This window comes from Hippocampus guttulatus, chromosome 2 (genome assembly GCF_054856545.1).
Source record: "Hippocampus guttulatus isolate MCC_2025c chromosome 2, RoL_Hgut_1.0, whole genome shotgun sequence".
NCBI classification, from domain to species: Eukaryota; Metazoa; Chordata; class Actinopteri; order Syngnathiformes; family Syngnathidae; genus Hippocampus; species Hippocampus guttulatus.
Genome location: NC_141262.1, coordinates 3,469,292 through 3,486,274, shown reverse-complemented (window position 1 = coordinate 3,486,274; position 16,983 = coordinate 3,469,292).

Here is a 16,983-nt window from a genome sequence, read left to right as displayed (position 1 = left end):
CTTGTTTGGAACTATTTTGTGTGGAGGGTTACAGTGTTCCGTGTCCATATAAATAAAGCGGGTGGAGCTTCTCTGTGTTCGTCTGACAGTGACGGTGTGCTGAGGCGGTGACATGACAACGAAAGTTCAGCGGTGCAGTGGTAGCGACGCCGCGAAAATAAAAAGTCTCCAGTGTTGTCATCGAACCAAGTGTAGTCATCCGAAATGATGTCTACACAAAACCGTAGAGAGACTTCTGCGCAAGAAGCAAGAGAATCAACATAGCCGGACTGCTGTGTTCAAAGCAAACTTGAGAAAAACGAAGTATGCAACCATGGCTTAAATCCACTACAGGCTGAGTACTAGTTTACTTTAGATATGCACTTTATAATGTTATATTGCTCTGTTTTGATTCCATAAAAAGAGCTGTTAAAGCAGCTGTTGTGTGACAAAATATTTTTTTTCACTGTTGTTGATGGACAGTAATATTGTATGCGAATAACTGTGTGAATAACTACTCCAAGTGAAAAATGTTCATGTAAAAATGAAAATCAAAAAAATTATTTCAGTAAATATTTGCATTTTGCACATAGAAAACTGATTCATGATTCCATGTTGATGAGAGCATTAAAATGGGGAAAAATAGGAAAAAAAATATAAAAGGAAATTCAGAAACAATAAAAAATGCATGAGTAATCACGATTAATTTTTAGTGAATTTGAGTTAATTATGACAGTTGCATTTTTAATTAGATTAAATATTTTAATCGTTTGACAGCTTTAATATATATACATATATATATATATATATATATATATATATATATATATACACAGTGGCGTTCCGTCAGGGCCAGCAAGGCCTTCTCTGCTGGCCTAAACATTCTCATAAATATGTCAACAAAATTATTCTCTGTATTCTTTACGTCATATTATTTCCACTGAGTCGAGTGGCTTTCAATGTTATTTTAAATAACATTGAAAGCCACTCGAAAAATAACTTATTTATGATGGTAGTGTTTTTAACCAATCATATTTCAGATAGCTTGTGTTGCCAGGTAAACTAAACTTGCTCGGGGCCTTCAGATTAAACAGAGCAGGCCCCTGTGCGCTGTAAATGAACGGGCACAGTCAGCTTGCAAAAGCCAATCAGATCACGAGTCTGCGTACCAGGGCCACCGAGACGGGTTTACGTCGACACTGGACGTGCGCGTTCGGTGATTGGATTAGCGCCTGCTAGAGGGAGCTGTTGCTGCATTTTGACCCAAAATGGCCGAAGGAGAAGACGTTGATCTGGTTGCAGGACTACTTTCCACACAATTTTCAAGACGGACCTTCCACTGGATTTACCAATTTAAGTTGTTTTACCAAGGCAGCAAGGAAACATCAGAGCACTGCTGGGCACTTACAAACTACGGTGCGTTTAAAAAACGTTTGGGGACACTTGCGTAGATCTGCAGCTCAGTGAACAGGCACTACATTGGTGAGTAAATGAATTTTATTTTACATTTCTTCTTGTTATTTTATTTCGTTAGTATTAATGGTCACGAAATAAAATGACAAAGATACAAAAATGTATCAAATAAATCAGCTCACCTGCAGTTTATAATGGCGCATTGTAGTCAGCTTCGTGCACTAAAATTCGTTCAATCTCAGCTGCTCAACATTTTCAGTTATTTGCTGTTGTATAGCCTATTCTCAAAATGCAAATGATCTGTTAATTTTATTTTCAAAGAATAGTTTGTTTTGTTGTTGTGTGGTTGGTGTCTTATATGAAACTGCGACATTGCGCAATTCATTGGACAGACTTGTTTATGATCACACAGCGTAATTTGGGTGCCATTTTATTTAGTATTTTTTAAATCTTTTTATTTTTTTCAATATCTGTAAATTTAGTTTCCTGCTCTTAATTGTGAATGCATACTTGATGGTTTTAAATGCTCCTGAAATTAAGTGCTGCCTGACGAGCCTATATTGTGTTAATGTACTGTATGTGACGTCACTGAAGGCCTAAGGTTGAAATGCACGGCCCGCCACTGTATATATATCATTTATTTGTTTGTTTTTGTGATGTTTCATTTTTCATTTTTAATGTGATTTTTTTTATTTGTCTATTTATTCTATTCTTATTTTCTTTTAAAGCTGCACAAAAACTCATGAAACTTGGCAAACGTCAGGCCAAGCAACAGCATCAATATTTTATTTAGTTATTCTGTGTGTGGTTTTTTTTTTTCTTCACAAAATGGCTCAACAATGCCTAAAAATGTTCGGGAAGTCGCACGCCTTGTACATGTCACCAAGATCGGCGAAATATTTGAGGTATATGTAACAGCCCAAGACCTACATAAAAGTGTCTTGGAGCCATATGCTGAAGCAAACGCAAGTCAGACATTTTAATTTTAATAATTAATTTTCGTAATTTTGTTTCACATTTTGACCCAATTTTGGCCTTTTATAGAGGTCACATTTTAAAGAAACTCCTCCTTAATACTTTATCCAATTGTCTTAAAACTGTGGGGTGTTTTATCCTAAGATTTTCAAGATGACCTGGAAAATCAAAACTTTTGATTTTGCCCAACACTATCGCCATTACGATGCAATGTCTCTCAAGAAAAGTAATGCTGATTTTGATGGTCTTGACATTTGTGAAAACATATTAAACTTGCCACACACATCAAACACAATGTTAAAACACGGCGTTTGTGAATTTTTGTGAAAAGGTATCGCCATGGCAACGTGCTATTTGCCAACAAAGCATTTTTTCTGAGGTTCTAAACATGCACGAAAATGCATGAAACTTGTTCACACATCTGGCCTGGCAACAACACTAAACATTTCACGGACAGCAGTTACTCCAGTGGACAGCTGATCATGTCATCAGGTTACAGGTTGCATGAAAGGGTTAATATTTTGTTTGATTATTGTGCTATTTTTCAAAAAATTGCCCAACAACGCCTCCTGCACATTTTTAGCAAAACAGCTTTTGTTACATGGTCAAAACAGCTTTGTCACCAAGAGCAATGAAACTTTGCAGGTATATGTAGCAGCCCAAGACCAACAAAAACTTATTTTGCAGCCATATGCTGAAGTTAACAGGAAGTCTTCCATTTTGAATTTTTGGTCTTTTATTTTTATTTATTTATTTATTTATTTTGCTGAAAGCTGTTACCGTGAAGGCTTTTTGCCAATAAAAACAACACAGATTTTTGATTGATTCAACATTTGTGAAAACGTAAGAAATGTCGGAGGAAAGCGCAGGTACAGGGACAAAAACACAGAAGGCGAAAAAGGAAGGCTGGAGTCCGGAATTGAACCTCTGCACAGTGAGGCGGATGTGCTCGTATGTACATATGTATGTATGTGTGTGTGTGTGTGTGTACGTGTATATATATATATATATATATTTTTTTTTTTTAATGCGTATGTGTACTTTAAATTGGTAAATTGGCGCAGAATAGCACATTTGGATCTACTCCCTGTGTGGCAGTCTGCAGTGGATTTTAGTAAAAAAAAAAAACAACTATGGAATTTGTTGAGAATACACTATGATGTCATCCAAGTTATGAATCTAATCCTGGTTTATGACTGGTTTTGCCAGGTTATAGCATTATTCCTGCCACATCCTATTCACAAATATGATAAATGACCATCGTGATAGGTAGTATGTCCCCCTCTTAGCATGATAAAACCGTGGCAGGAAAATGAAATCCTGTTTATACTGAAACATTATGATTTATGGATTGGGATCATGACAGCAGTTGCCTGCACTGTGTCCACAGGCTCTCTTATCTCTAAGTGGTCCTGTGTATGCATGTATATGTGTGTGCTGATGCATCCCTGTCCACGACAGAATGTGTGGGACTTTTCTTACTACCTTTGTTTCTCTTTGTAAAGTTTATGGGTATGTGAAGAGAGATTTTGTCTTCACACCACCAAATAACTTTGTTGTGCTGCTTTCAAAATTCACAGATACATTTTACTTTGACAGTACATTTAATTAATTTATAAAGCAATATGTGATGTGCCATTTTATTTTTATTTTTTTTAATGAAATTAGATTGGTTGAAATAAGTGGCCTTTTTATGGTTTTTTTTTTGGCCTTTTACCAACTTTTATCTCATGTTCTTGAGTTGTTTAATGTATCGTCGTCAAGAATTCAAGTAGCTGTTTTATGGACCAGAGCAGGGCAGGGTTCGTACGGGTCCTTAAAGGTCATAAAAATCAATAAAAAAAGGAGTTGTACAATTATGTTCTTAATTGTCCATAATTTTCAGGGAAATCTTCTAAAATCCATAAAAATTAACCTGCGGTGTTCATTTCATTTGTGTATGTCATTTTCCCCACCCTTCCAATTATTAGTTTTGTCGATACATGCAGGACCCGGTACCCGCTCTGCTTTTTCCGCCATCTCCGATTAGTTCCGACGATGATCACGTGATCACTTCGGGTCATTCCGGAAAATAACAATAGATTGACGCCATCCTGGGGCATTGAATAAAGCAATTTATTTGGTTTGGTTGCGGCTCGGCAAACAATTACCGTATTTTCTGGAAAAATCTATTCATCGAATTTATCGATCTCAACAAGGGACAGACAAATATGTAGCGATGCCACTCGAGCGAAGCGTGCCTCGGCAGTCGATAGTCCGCTGCTCTCTGCTGTGTGTGCGTCAGCTAAGCTTAGCTGTTGTTTCGGCTAGACTAGCGTTTTGTTGTCGAAGATCAAAGCGGATTTGATTTGTGACATCGGTTGCTTCCAAAAGACGTGCGCGTGCGTACATGTTCGCGTGGACGCACACACAGCAGAGAGCAGCGGACTTTCGACTGCTGAAGCGTGCTTCGCTCGAGTGGCATCGCGACAAATATTCCGGGACAATGCTATTTTCAAGTGGCGTGGCTGGAGAAGCCGGAGTTCCGTGTTTGAGTCGGAAAAATTGCTGGCGATTACACATTGGCCTACTGCCGAGTGTGCAAGAAGGGTATCTCCGTGAGAGGTCAAATTTGTCATAGCCTCCTGGTCAAGTCAAATGCAGTGAGGCACACAGCAAAACAGAAGAAAATTGATCGCCAAGAACTTGCAAAAGAGATTGAGGAGAAAACTAAGTCACTGTCCGCTATTCCCTAATTGTCATATCAGTTTCATACTTGTCATTATAAAAAACATGTCTGATCATTGAAGGTGTATTCTTTGGCATTCGACTCAGCATGACTTAGATTTGTTCTTGGTTTTACTGTTTGGTGCTTTCTACCGTCTTCATTACCGATTTGTTTTACTGTTTATTGTATATGTTAAATTGCTTCATGTACAGCACTTTGTATGCAGCGATGGCTGTTTGAAAGTGCTCTATAAATACAGTTGAGTTGAGTTGAGTTGAGCTATGAGGGAAAATAATAGGGTTGGACCATTTGGGATTGAGACTTCTGACATGCATTTCAGCTGTTCAGGTACACTGGATACTGCTAAAATGGGCAATCAGCACTTCTGTTAGTGAAACCAGATTTTCCAGGTGACCCATATGACCATTCGCTCTGTTCTTAGTGTTGTGTTTATTCGAAAATAAATTTAAGTATTATATTTTCTCAATTTAAATTTTTCTTTGTGTGTTTTATTTGAGAATTAATTAAAAATTTAGCAAAATGAAAATTTGACATACAGTTTGTCAAATAAAGGGTTAAGTGATTGCCCCTAAAAATAAAGATGTGCCCTTCCTTTAGCAGCAATGATTTGAACACCAGCTCAGTGATATCCTCCTGACTACCAGGAAAAAAAATGTTGTCCAATCACATTTATTTTGAAATTCCCCAATCTATGTGAAGTAATTGGACTACTCCAAAAGAAAATTTTGAAATCCCACTACATTTTTTTAAACAGGCTCAAATACACTTAAAACAACTCAAACAACACTTTAACGTGTTCATAAAAGTCTTATAATTAAAATGGCAACAGCATTTCAAGACAAAATGTGTTTGATAAAAAGTATTACTTTTCCTCTTCCCATAAAAAGTGCTTGCACTGAGGGAAGCCATTTTCTTACTTTTTCTAACCCCTACAAATTTGAAAATCATTGGAAAGCACTGAATGTCCTCTAAACAAAAGGAGTTAATGCGATTGGATGCACTGGGTGGGAGATATTTAGGTTCACAAATGTCCTCTACAGAGGACAAATTTGAACTCCTGGTAGTCAGGAGGATATGTAGCTTTCTGTTCAGCCTTTGTGTTGATGAGCTGGCATTAAATCCACCGTGAATGGAGAAAAAGTCCTTAAAAATGGCTAAATTGGTCCACAAAAGTCATAAAAAGGTCCATAAATAAAAAGCAAGTGGAAGAGTGGGAACCCTGCAGGGGTGTCCAAATTCGGTCCTCAAGGGCCGCTGTCCTGCCTGTTTTCCAGCTCTCCCAAGAGCAACACACCTGATTCAAATAATCAGGATCGTTCTAATGCTGCTTTAGAGCTGGCTAATGAGAGAGAGCTGATCATCTGAATCAGGTGTGTTGCAGCCGAGAGAGCTGGAAAACAGGCAGGACAGTGCCCCTCCAGGCCCGGAGCTAGACATGCCTCGTTGAGCTGTTGTCGTGCTAAACATTTTCCGCTAACTGGACCGCTAATTCAAGAGAAAGTTAGCGCAATATAAGGGCATAGAGGACTTCGAAGCATCCTGTGGCTGGCTTCAAAAGTTCATTGCACAACATCAGCTGAGCAATGCTGTCTTGTGTGGTGAGGGAAGCGAGGTAAAGTTTTAGACAGTGAGTGAGTGAATCAGGTGTATCTGGTTGCACCTTCTCGGCAGCACGCATGTGCCAGCATTGACTTTGATTGGGAGGGATGTCGGCACCATTTGCTGTTGGGCACGAATATTCTGTGTTTTATTGTCTCATAGGGCAGGGTTGTGAGACCTCTGGTAAATCTGGTTTGCTCTTCCATTGTTCCCAGATCTTCAAGGCCAGTCCAGGGTCTTTAGTTATAACGTCCGGAGGCGGAAGTTTGATTGGGTTGTTGTGTATTGAGGGGCATTCTGTCAGGGCATGTTGAGCTGTTCTCCAACTCAAGAGCAGTTACCTACTGGCAGGACTGGAGACAGGACCTGCTGTGGTGTCGAGTGTGTGCTCTTCGGCGTACCAAATGTGTTCTCAACCTCACGAAGACAAGGGGTTTTTCAACCCGCCCGAGTCTCGAGGGCTCGGGGACTTGGGCAGGCGACAAGGGCCACTGACACTAGCTCAACCGCTGAATGAAGTATGCAGAGTATGCGGGAAGGGGATCCGAAGAACACAAAACAAAGCAATCTGCTGTGACTCCGGCAACCCAACCCACCTGGCATGTACAAAACTGACCAGGACAGAAAGAGAAAGACTGAAGGTAGGCTCATTGTCATGGAATTGTTCTCAGCAAAACCTCCCAACGACAGCTATCCAACCTCCAAACACCGGCGACAGAAGCGACAGAGAGACCTGTGCGACCTGCACACAGAAAATTAGACAGAACAACCCACAAGCTGACTGTGCGACCTGTGGCAATACTTGACACTTGCCGTGCACAGGCCTGAATAGAAGAGATAAAGAAGCAGTACGTGACAAAAAGAGAACCTGGATATGCTGTCCAACCGTACCAAAGAATACATCAGATAGTCCCCAACTAAGCGCACAACAACGAACACACGAACACCAACCACCCCTGTTGCTGTAGCCCCCGCACAACCTTCCACACACAAACCCCCACAATGACGCTGACACAACGCTAACCCCATAACCACAACCACCACCATAACACACCCAACACCCACCACCTCACACACCACCAAACACAAGAGACGCAGCCTGCAGCCACAGAGGAGACTGACCAAGAGTTAACCAAGACGAATCCAGTACAACCAGAAGGGTCCCCATGTGGTGAATGTAGAAGAAGGATAAGAAAGGGTGAAAAAAGGTTGGTGTGCCCCACCTGCAAAGGCAACTTCCACTTCAGTTGCATGGCATTCACCAGATCACAATCGCAAACCCAGCGATCTATCTCTGAATGGTGCTGTAAACCCTGCGACGAGAGCATCTGAATCAGGTGTGTTGCAGCCAGGTCTCAAGTCGAGCGCGAGCGTTGGGAGGAGGAAATGTGGTGTGGGGGGGGTTATGTCTGTGTGTTTCGATTTCGTTCGTGTTCTTTGAAGTTCCAGCTCTCGCTCATCTCGGTGTCTGTGCATGCCTGCTTATGGGCACATGTGTGTGCGTGCGTGTGTGTGTGCACATGCGTGTGTGTGTATATATGCTTGCACGTGCGCAATCAGGTCGATGACGGGAGGTTTGTCGCTTCAAAAGTCGATCTTCGGTCAAATATGTAGCAAGCTGACCCAAGTAGTAAGAAACTACTGCAGCTCGTCTGTGTGTGTGCGCACGCGTGCGTGCGCGTGCATGTGCGCGATGTGGCTCTGCAGTAACACAGTAAAAAATGTTTTAATTTTTGTCGATTGTACATTGATTAAAAATGGTTCATACTGCAGGTAAAGGGCACACACTCCCCTCCAACGTATTTGAACTGTGATGCCTGTTTACTGTTACGATAGAATGAGGCCCCTCCACACGAAAAAGGGTTTCATTGAATGTGCACAGGTTATTTACTATTTGAGCTTTTCATCTACAGGGAGGCAGAGTTTTGGAGCCTGAAAACAATCACTTTTATAACTGGGCCCTACACCTTCTTTCATCATCTCAATCTGGCCGAAGTCAACTATGATGTGGGCAATCTTGAACTTTTTAAGATAAGATAAGATAGAAAACCTTTATTAGTCTCGCAATGGAGAAATTCTCAATTCACAGCAGCAAAGTTATGAAAGGAAGAAGTAGAACAACAAAATATAGGAGCTGCTGGAAAGGCAGCCACTCACGCGGCGCCATTTTGAAGTCAAAATAACAAAAATAACACAACACAACACATGGGACACAGACAGTCATGCAATCTTCACCACTTTTCTGCATACACTTTGTTGTCTGAAGCAGTTCTCGATGAAAGAGGAGAGGATCAAAGTGTCCTTTCACCAGTGGATCAGAGACGTCATGCTGAAAATGTGCACGCGTCTGCTACAAGCTAAGTTTTGAAAGCAAACACGAAGCTGTAGCGTCCATTGACGAAAAGAGATGAGTTCACTTCTCCTGTCCCACGTAATCCGCTTCAAACTTTAGCCATCGTATTGGGATTACAGGAATGGAGGCACAGGTTCGAAGGTGTTAAGGAACAATCTACCATGTACATTGACCACAAGAATCTTGTCTATGTCCATGCTGCTAAAAGACTGAATTCACATCAAGTTCATTGGGCTCTGTTGCTTACCTGTTATGATTTTATGCTCGCCTATCGCAAAGCCTCCAAGAATATTAAACCCGACCTACTTTCCTGACTCCACGATGCGGCCAAGGAAAAGTCTGAACCAGAGATCATTATTCCCAGTCACTGCATCATGGGGGCGCTACAGTGGTAGATTGAGAAGCGGATCATCGCAGCCCAGAAGGACACCAGTGTACCTGTGGGTTGACCTGCTGGAAAGCTCTTTGAAATTTCCGGTTTATGCCCGGAGGTGTTGCAGTAAGGGAACACTTCCAAGACTGCTTGCCACCTGGGAATTCAGCGCACCAAGTCACTCGTTTCACAAAGGTTTTGGTGGCCAGAGTTCAAGACAGACATCACCAACTTCATTAGTTCCTGCTGCACTTGTGCCTGCAGTAAATCCCCTCATCGGCCTAATGTAATGGCCATGAGCAGTCTTACCTCGTCCCCAGCTGCACATTTCTCTGGATTTCATCACGGTCCTGTGGCAACACTGACATACTTATCGTGGACGGATTCAAAGTTGGCCCATTGTGGTTTCTCCTTAATGGCATCTCAGTCTGATCGGTGTCCACAATTTGTATCAAGGATCTGGAAGCGTTTTTGGCGAGCTTTAGGAGCTATGGCGAGTCTGTCTTCTGGTTATCATCCACAGACTGAATTGCCAGACTGAACGTGTAAACCAGAAACTGCATACTCCATCCATCTGCCTTGGGTGGAGTATACACTCATCACACTTGACTCGTCAGCCACAGGTCGGTTTCTCTTTATGTCTGCCTATGGTTATGAACCACTGTTGTTCCCAACTCAGGAGGGCCTTGTAAAGATTCCGTCAGCGCCATCTACGACAGGCCCATCGAGTTTGTAGGGAAACCTGAGCTGCCCTTTCACACAGGGCATCTAGGAACTGGCGGATTGCGGACCGATGTTGATGTCCCGCCCCTAGCTAACAACCTGGGTAGAAAAGGTATGGCTTTTTACTGGGGATCTGTATCCAGCCGGTTCATCATGCAAGCTGGAACCTTCCTACGTTGGGCTGTTCGAGGCAGATTCCATCGTCAACCAAGTGTCCATCAAGCTCCATCTGCCACAATGCTTCAAGTTGCGTCCGATTTTCCACGTCTACCTTCTCAAACCTGTAGAGACCAGCCCCCTGGCGCCAAACCCATCCCGCCTCCACCTCCATGAGTGATCGACAGAGATCCAGTGTACACAGTGAAGAACATGTTGAACTCTAGGTGCAGGGACAGGGGAATCCAGTACCTGGTCGAGTGAGAGGGCTATGGACCGGAAGAACCTCAGTGGATCCCCCTCACCTGGATCCGGGACCCGTCTCTTTTCCGTGATTCCTGATTACCCCAGTTAAGATTGTATTTCGCTTTTATTACACACTACCTATACACATCAGTACATTTTAATCACATGTAAAGATGGGTCCTAAACTTTATAATCTTAACACATGATTCATATTGTTAGACAATGATCATGGGTTTACACTATTTCTTCACAAAATATGAAAAGCAGTGAGTACTGTACACGCTGAGCCTTTTAATATTAGTTTTTGATTGTAAAAACTATGAAACTGAAATTGTTCATGTACAATTAAAGTCTGGCAAACTAGTGGTTAAATTACAATTTTGTAAAATTTACCTGATACTAAACCTGTCACGTAGCAAGGTGGTGGTGGACCCCAAAAAGCAGGCAGGAGGGAGGAGCAGGGTGTATTTGAAGAAGTGTATTGATAAAACACAGAAAACTAAATCCAAAACAAAGTCATGAAAACAAAACGAATCCAAAGTAACAAACAAAAACCATGGCAAAAACTAGTGATGGGTCCAGCGACACCGATGCGTTGACGCATGCGCCGGGCTCACAGAGCAAACCACGTGTCGGTGCATGTGCTGCTTCATTACGTCACGTGATTGACACGTGAACTGCACCGGCGCAGTTTAGACTGCATCGGCTGCGTTGACACAGTCCAGGCTGCTAATTGACACATCGGCTGCGTTGACACAGTCCAGGCTGCTAATTGACACATCGGCTGCGTTGACACAGTCCAGGCTGCTAATTGACACGTGAACTGCACCGGTGCAGTTTAGACTGCATCGGGTGCTTGGCACAGTCCAAGCTGCGCCACTTAGTCCAGGGGGCGTCGACTCAGTGCAGGGGGCGTTGACGCAGCAAATGCCCGCACAGTGTATCCTAAGGAAGTGCGTATGGCGACACGATGCCGATTGCCGAAACAAGCCAGACCTCACCCTCGCTCGAATAAAAATATATGTTTGGGCAATACGGAAAACACACTGATTATCAGAAAAAATGTGTCCGTCTGACTTCGAGCGTCATGTCGGCTGTCATATAATAGGCTATTATTATATGAGAAGTGCTTTATGAACGTTTGTACTGTACGTCATACTCCAGTTGATTGAGAGGTCCCGCCTATAAGGGGGAGTTCCAGAAAGTGACTGCGAGTGAGCACACCGCATGTTTGATGACTCTGCCACGTTGCTATTAAGTCACATAAAACGTAAACCTTGTCTGCTGACCATCATTACATCGGCTAGGCTAGTTTAGCTGTTGTCGTAGTTCAAAGCTTAATATGTGGCGTGGGTTGGGTCGGCGCCGCGAGTACGTGCTCGCGCTCACGCGCTCACAGCAGATTATCGACTGCTGAGATGCGCTTCACTCGAGTGACGTTGCTACAGTACGTGCATATTATGGAGCAGCTTCCGCACAAATACAAATTATCCACCGTGTAGAGCCATTTTGATCTCCTTTTGGAGAATAAGGTATTTATTAAAATCTCCTTGTCTCACCAAGTGCCTCTCGGATTTTTGACATGTCTTATTCCATTGTGTGTGTGTGTTCTCCACAACAGGGGAAATAGCATGCATTAAACGCAACAGACTGAAATTTAAAACACTGGAGCATCTTATTTTTCTAAATCAAAATTTGTGAAGACAAAGCCCACAAGCATCCTCATTCACATGATTTTCACATTATTGAAACACATTGAATGATACAATATGAATGCATGGATGTGAATGATAGTCAAGGGTCAATGTCATCTTTATTGTCAAATATGCTTTATGTATGACATGCAGCATAGATGAAATTTCTTCCTCTCAATCCTCAGTGCATACATGCATGCAAACATGCTGTGCATTAAACACACACAGCTAAGAAAGGATAGCAGCTACACTGTATAAAAAAGACATGTAATCTGAACAGTATAGACAATATAAACAATATAAACAGCATAAACAACAACATAAACAATGGCGCATGTGGCTATTGTGGGTAGAGTGAGGTAGTGCATTGTATACACGTCATCATCAAATCAGTTTGTTCAGTCTGTCAAGTGGGTTGGCTGCAGGGATTTTGGAGGTCCAGCAGGTGGCAGTGGTCAGCGACACAGTATCAGTACAGTATCAACACAGTGTGTCATTGTGTCGACACGCCTCATGAGGCCTCATGGACCCATCACTAGCAGAAACTAAAAACTCTCAATAACAAAAACATGACTGAAACAAACATGACAGTAGCATACCAACAGCCACAAACAAACATGACAGCAGCAAAAAGCAACAATGACCCGACACTGAGTGTTCGGGCAGGAGTCCTTTTATACAACTAATAATTACATAATGACCAACAAGTGTGCAACTGCAGGGGGAGCCCTACAGTGCCACCTGTTGGTCCCAAACCAAATCATGACAAAACCCAACACTTATTTTGCATTTGAAATTTGTCATATCACCATACATGGTGCTTTTGTGACCCAAATTGTGCTACAACATCACATTTTGTGACATATCGCCTTCACAACACTTAATAACTTGAAAGGAACTTTTCTTTGATTGGCTCATTGGGATTAAAACATTCAGAGAACAAAAAAGGGCTTATTTGCTATGGAATTAACCATGGCTACCATTATGGATAGCAAAGGGTAAAGGCGGAAGTGGATCAAAAAGCAAATGGGAAGGAGGAGAAGTGTCGGTGGTCCGTGGAGGTAAATGCCGAGCCAGGCTGGGCAGGGAGGCAATGGAAAAAGACAATCAAGATTAAATGGTTAGGCACAAAAATCCAAAATGGCAAGCGTGTGCACGAGTAACGGCCTAGGTACCACTCATAAACATCTGGCACTCGCTTGCAGATCAGCAGAGCTCTTATACACAGGAGGTGATTGCTGATTAGCTACAGGTGTGGGAGCACGCTCCTGCCCAGCCTGATAAAGGAAAGAGAAACAGAAGGTCCCTGGACTCTTCAAAATAAATGAGCAAGTCAAAATAAAAGCACAAAAGGAGGAGGGTCTGTGACAACACATCACAGTACCCACCCATCAACGGGTGTCACGTGGTGCCCGCCCAGGCTTGCCAGGATTGGCTCTGTAAAAGTCCCTCAGGAGAGAAGGGTCCAAGATGAAGTGGCGGGAGACCCACGGCCGCTCTTCAGGGCCATACCCCTCCCAGTCAACAAGAAACTGGAATCCCCGACCCCGGGTGCCTCGGGAGTATGGGGTACAGCACCCCCTGATATGGGCTGTTCGTCCCAATACCACCAATGTCAGAGTTTGGTTTCACATTTCCAGCAGTCAGTCAGGATCTTGTCCAGTGAGGGTTGGCCTCTGCCAAGGCTGCCCTTTGTTTGGTTCATAACCTTTTGGGATTGAATTTTTAAGCACAGCCGAGGCATCTGCTACTCTCACTGGAGCATTTCACAGCCAAGCCCTCTCCGGGTCGGGGATGAGATCTTGCTCCAGTGAGAGGAGTTGAAGTATGTTGGGATCTTGTCATTGAGGGCAGGAAGGAGCGGATCGGTGCAGTGTCTGCTGTGATACAGACTTTGTATCGGTCCGTTGGGATGAAGAATTAGCTGAGTCAAAAGGCAAAGCTCTCAATTTACCGGTCGATCTATGTTCCAACTCTCACCTACGGTCATGACCGAAAGAACGAGATCCCGGATACACGCGGCCAAAATTAGTTTTCTCCATTGGATGTCCGGGCTCTCCCTTAGAGACAAGGTGAGAAGCTCAGTCATCCGGGAGGGGTTCAAAGTCATGCCGCTTCTCCTCCACATCGAGAGGAGCTGTTTTCAATGTTTTCTTTTTCACAGATTTAAAAATTGTCTATGTATACTCCTAGTATTTTTTTGTATGCCACTTGTTTTCCTCTGCTTTGCTTCTGAATATCATTAATTGTTTTGTTTGTCAAAGCTTGTAGGTGTTGTTTCCTTAATTATTTGAACCGCATTGAGTTGCCTTGTGTATTAAATGCTCTGGAAATAAAGCTGCCTTCCCTTGACTTGCCTTGTGTGGATTAAATGGATGGGAACAATGTGGAAATGCTCGTATTTTGAGGGTAATGATGGCTCGTTGTCATGTATTGTAAAAAAATAAATACATAACTATGAACTTGTTCATTTTTGTATTGATGAATTTAGTTCAATAGTTTTTATATGAACTGAACATTTCATTAAATAATTAGTTAGCTGAACTCTGAACTAGTTGAGGTAGAAAATGGACTGTCCCAACACCAGTGGTGGACCCTCAGGGGCCTTCTCTGCTGGCCGAAACATTCATACAAGAACATAAATTTAATGCATGTTATTTTATTTTCATAAATATGCAAACAAAATTATTCTCTGTATTCTTTACGTCATATTATTTCCACTTAGTCGAGTGGATTTCAATGTTATTTTAAATAACATTGGAAGCCACTTGATAAATAACTTATTTATTATGGTAGAATTTTTAACCAATCATATTTCAGCGAGCTTGTGTTGCCAGGTAAATTAAACTTGCTCGGGGCCTTCAGGTTAAACAGAGCAGGCCCCTGTGCGCTGAAAATGAACGGGCACAGTCAGGTTGCAATAGCCAATCAGATCACGAGTCTGCGCACCGGGGCCAGTGAGAATGCCTTACGTCGAGACTGGACGTGCGTGTTCGGTGATTGGATTAGCGCCTGCTAGAGGGCGCTATCACTGCATTTCAACCCAAAATGGCCGAAGAAGAAGACGTTGATCTGGTTGCAGAACTGCTTTGCACACAATTTTCAAGACAGACCTTCCACAAAAAGCTGGATATTGTGCAAAGAGGTCGCCCGACTCTTGCGCGAGCTAGCCTGTCCCAGCAAGGAAAAGGGTTTGTCCGTCATTTTCAGACGAGCAATTATGAACGGTACCCGTGGCTCACAGCCTCTGAGAAACGCTGCAAATTGTACTGCTGGGAATGCCTATTGCTTGCAACGGACCGATTTGGTGTTTGGAGCCACACTGGATTTACCCATTTAAGTTGTTTTACCAAGGCAGCAAGGAAACATCAGAGCACGGCTGGGCACTTACAAACTACGGTGCGTTTAAAAAACGTTTGGGGACACTCACGTAGATCTGCAGCTCAGTGAACAGGCACTACATTGGTGAGTAAATGAATTTTATTTTACATTTCTTCTTGTCATTTTATTTTGTTGGAATTAAATTAATGGTAACGAAATAAAATGACAAAGATACAAAAATGTATCAAATAAATCTGCTCACCTGCAATTTATAATGGCGCATTGTAGTCACCTTCGTGCACGAAAGTTCGTTCAAACTCAGCTGCTCAACATCGTCAGTTATTTGCTGTTGTATAGCCTATTCTCAAAATGCAAATGATCTGTTAACTTTATTTTCAAAGAATAGTTTTTTTTGTTATTGTTTGGTTGGTGTCTTATATGAAACTTCGACATTGCGCAATTTATTGGACAGACTTGTTTAAGATCACACTGCGTAATTTGGGTGGCATTTTATTTTGTATTTTTAAATCTTTTTATTTTTGACAAGATCTGTAAATTTAGTTTCCTGCTCTTAATTGTGAATGCATACTTGATGGTTTTAAAATTTAAATGCTCCTGAAATTAAGTGCTGCTTGACGAGCCTATACTGTATTGTTGTCATGTATGTGACGTCACTGAAGGCCTAAGGTAGAAATGCATGGCCCGCCACTGCCTCACACGATCTGTAGAGTACAGAGAGAGAGAGAGAGATAGAGAGAGATGAAGGGAGGGAGGGAGGGGGAAAGAGAGAGAGAGATAGAAAGAGAGGAAGGGAGGGAGGGAAAGGGGGGAGAGAGAGAGAGAGAAACGTGCTACGTGAAGGACCAAAGCATGATTTAAATTACTCCCTATGACCCGTAATATTATTGAATGATAATAAGAATAAGAATAATACATTTTATTTGAAAGCGCTTTTCATCATACTCAGACACTTTACAAGAGCTTAAAACACAGGATAAAAATGTGCACTTAAAACAAGCATACATAATTTACAAAAGCACATTTAGATGAACAAAAAAGCAAAAATTGGTAAAAGAGATTAAAAGGTGTTAAAAGCATTGTGGAACAGATGAGTTTTAAGAGATGATTTGAAGGATTGGAGGTCAGTACAGTTGCGGATGTGTTGTGGTAGAGCGTTCCAGAGTGTGGGGGCGGCAACAGAGAAGGTTTTGGAGAAGGCCCCAGGTTTTGAGCTTGGTCACGGGGATGGCGAGGAGGTTTGTGTTTGAGGAGCGGAGGTTGCGGGAAGGAGTGTATTGGTAAAGAAGATCGGAATGGTAGGAGCGGGCCTGTTTATGAAGGGCTTTAGGTGAGTAGGAGTTTGAATTGAATACGCTGGGGAGCCAGTGGAGGTTTTTAAGGACGTGGGTGATGTGATCACGAG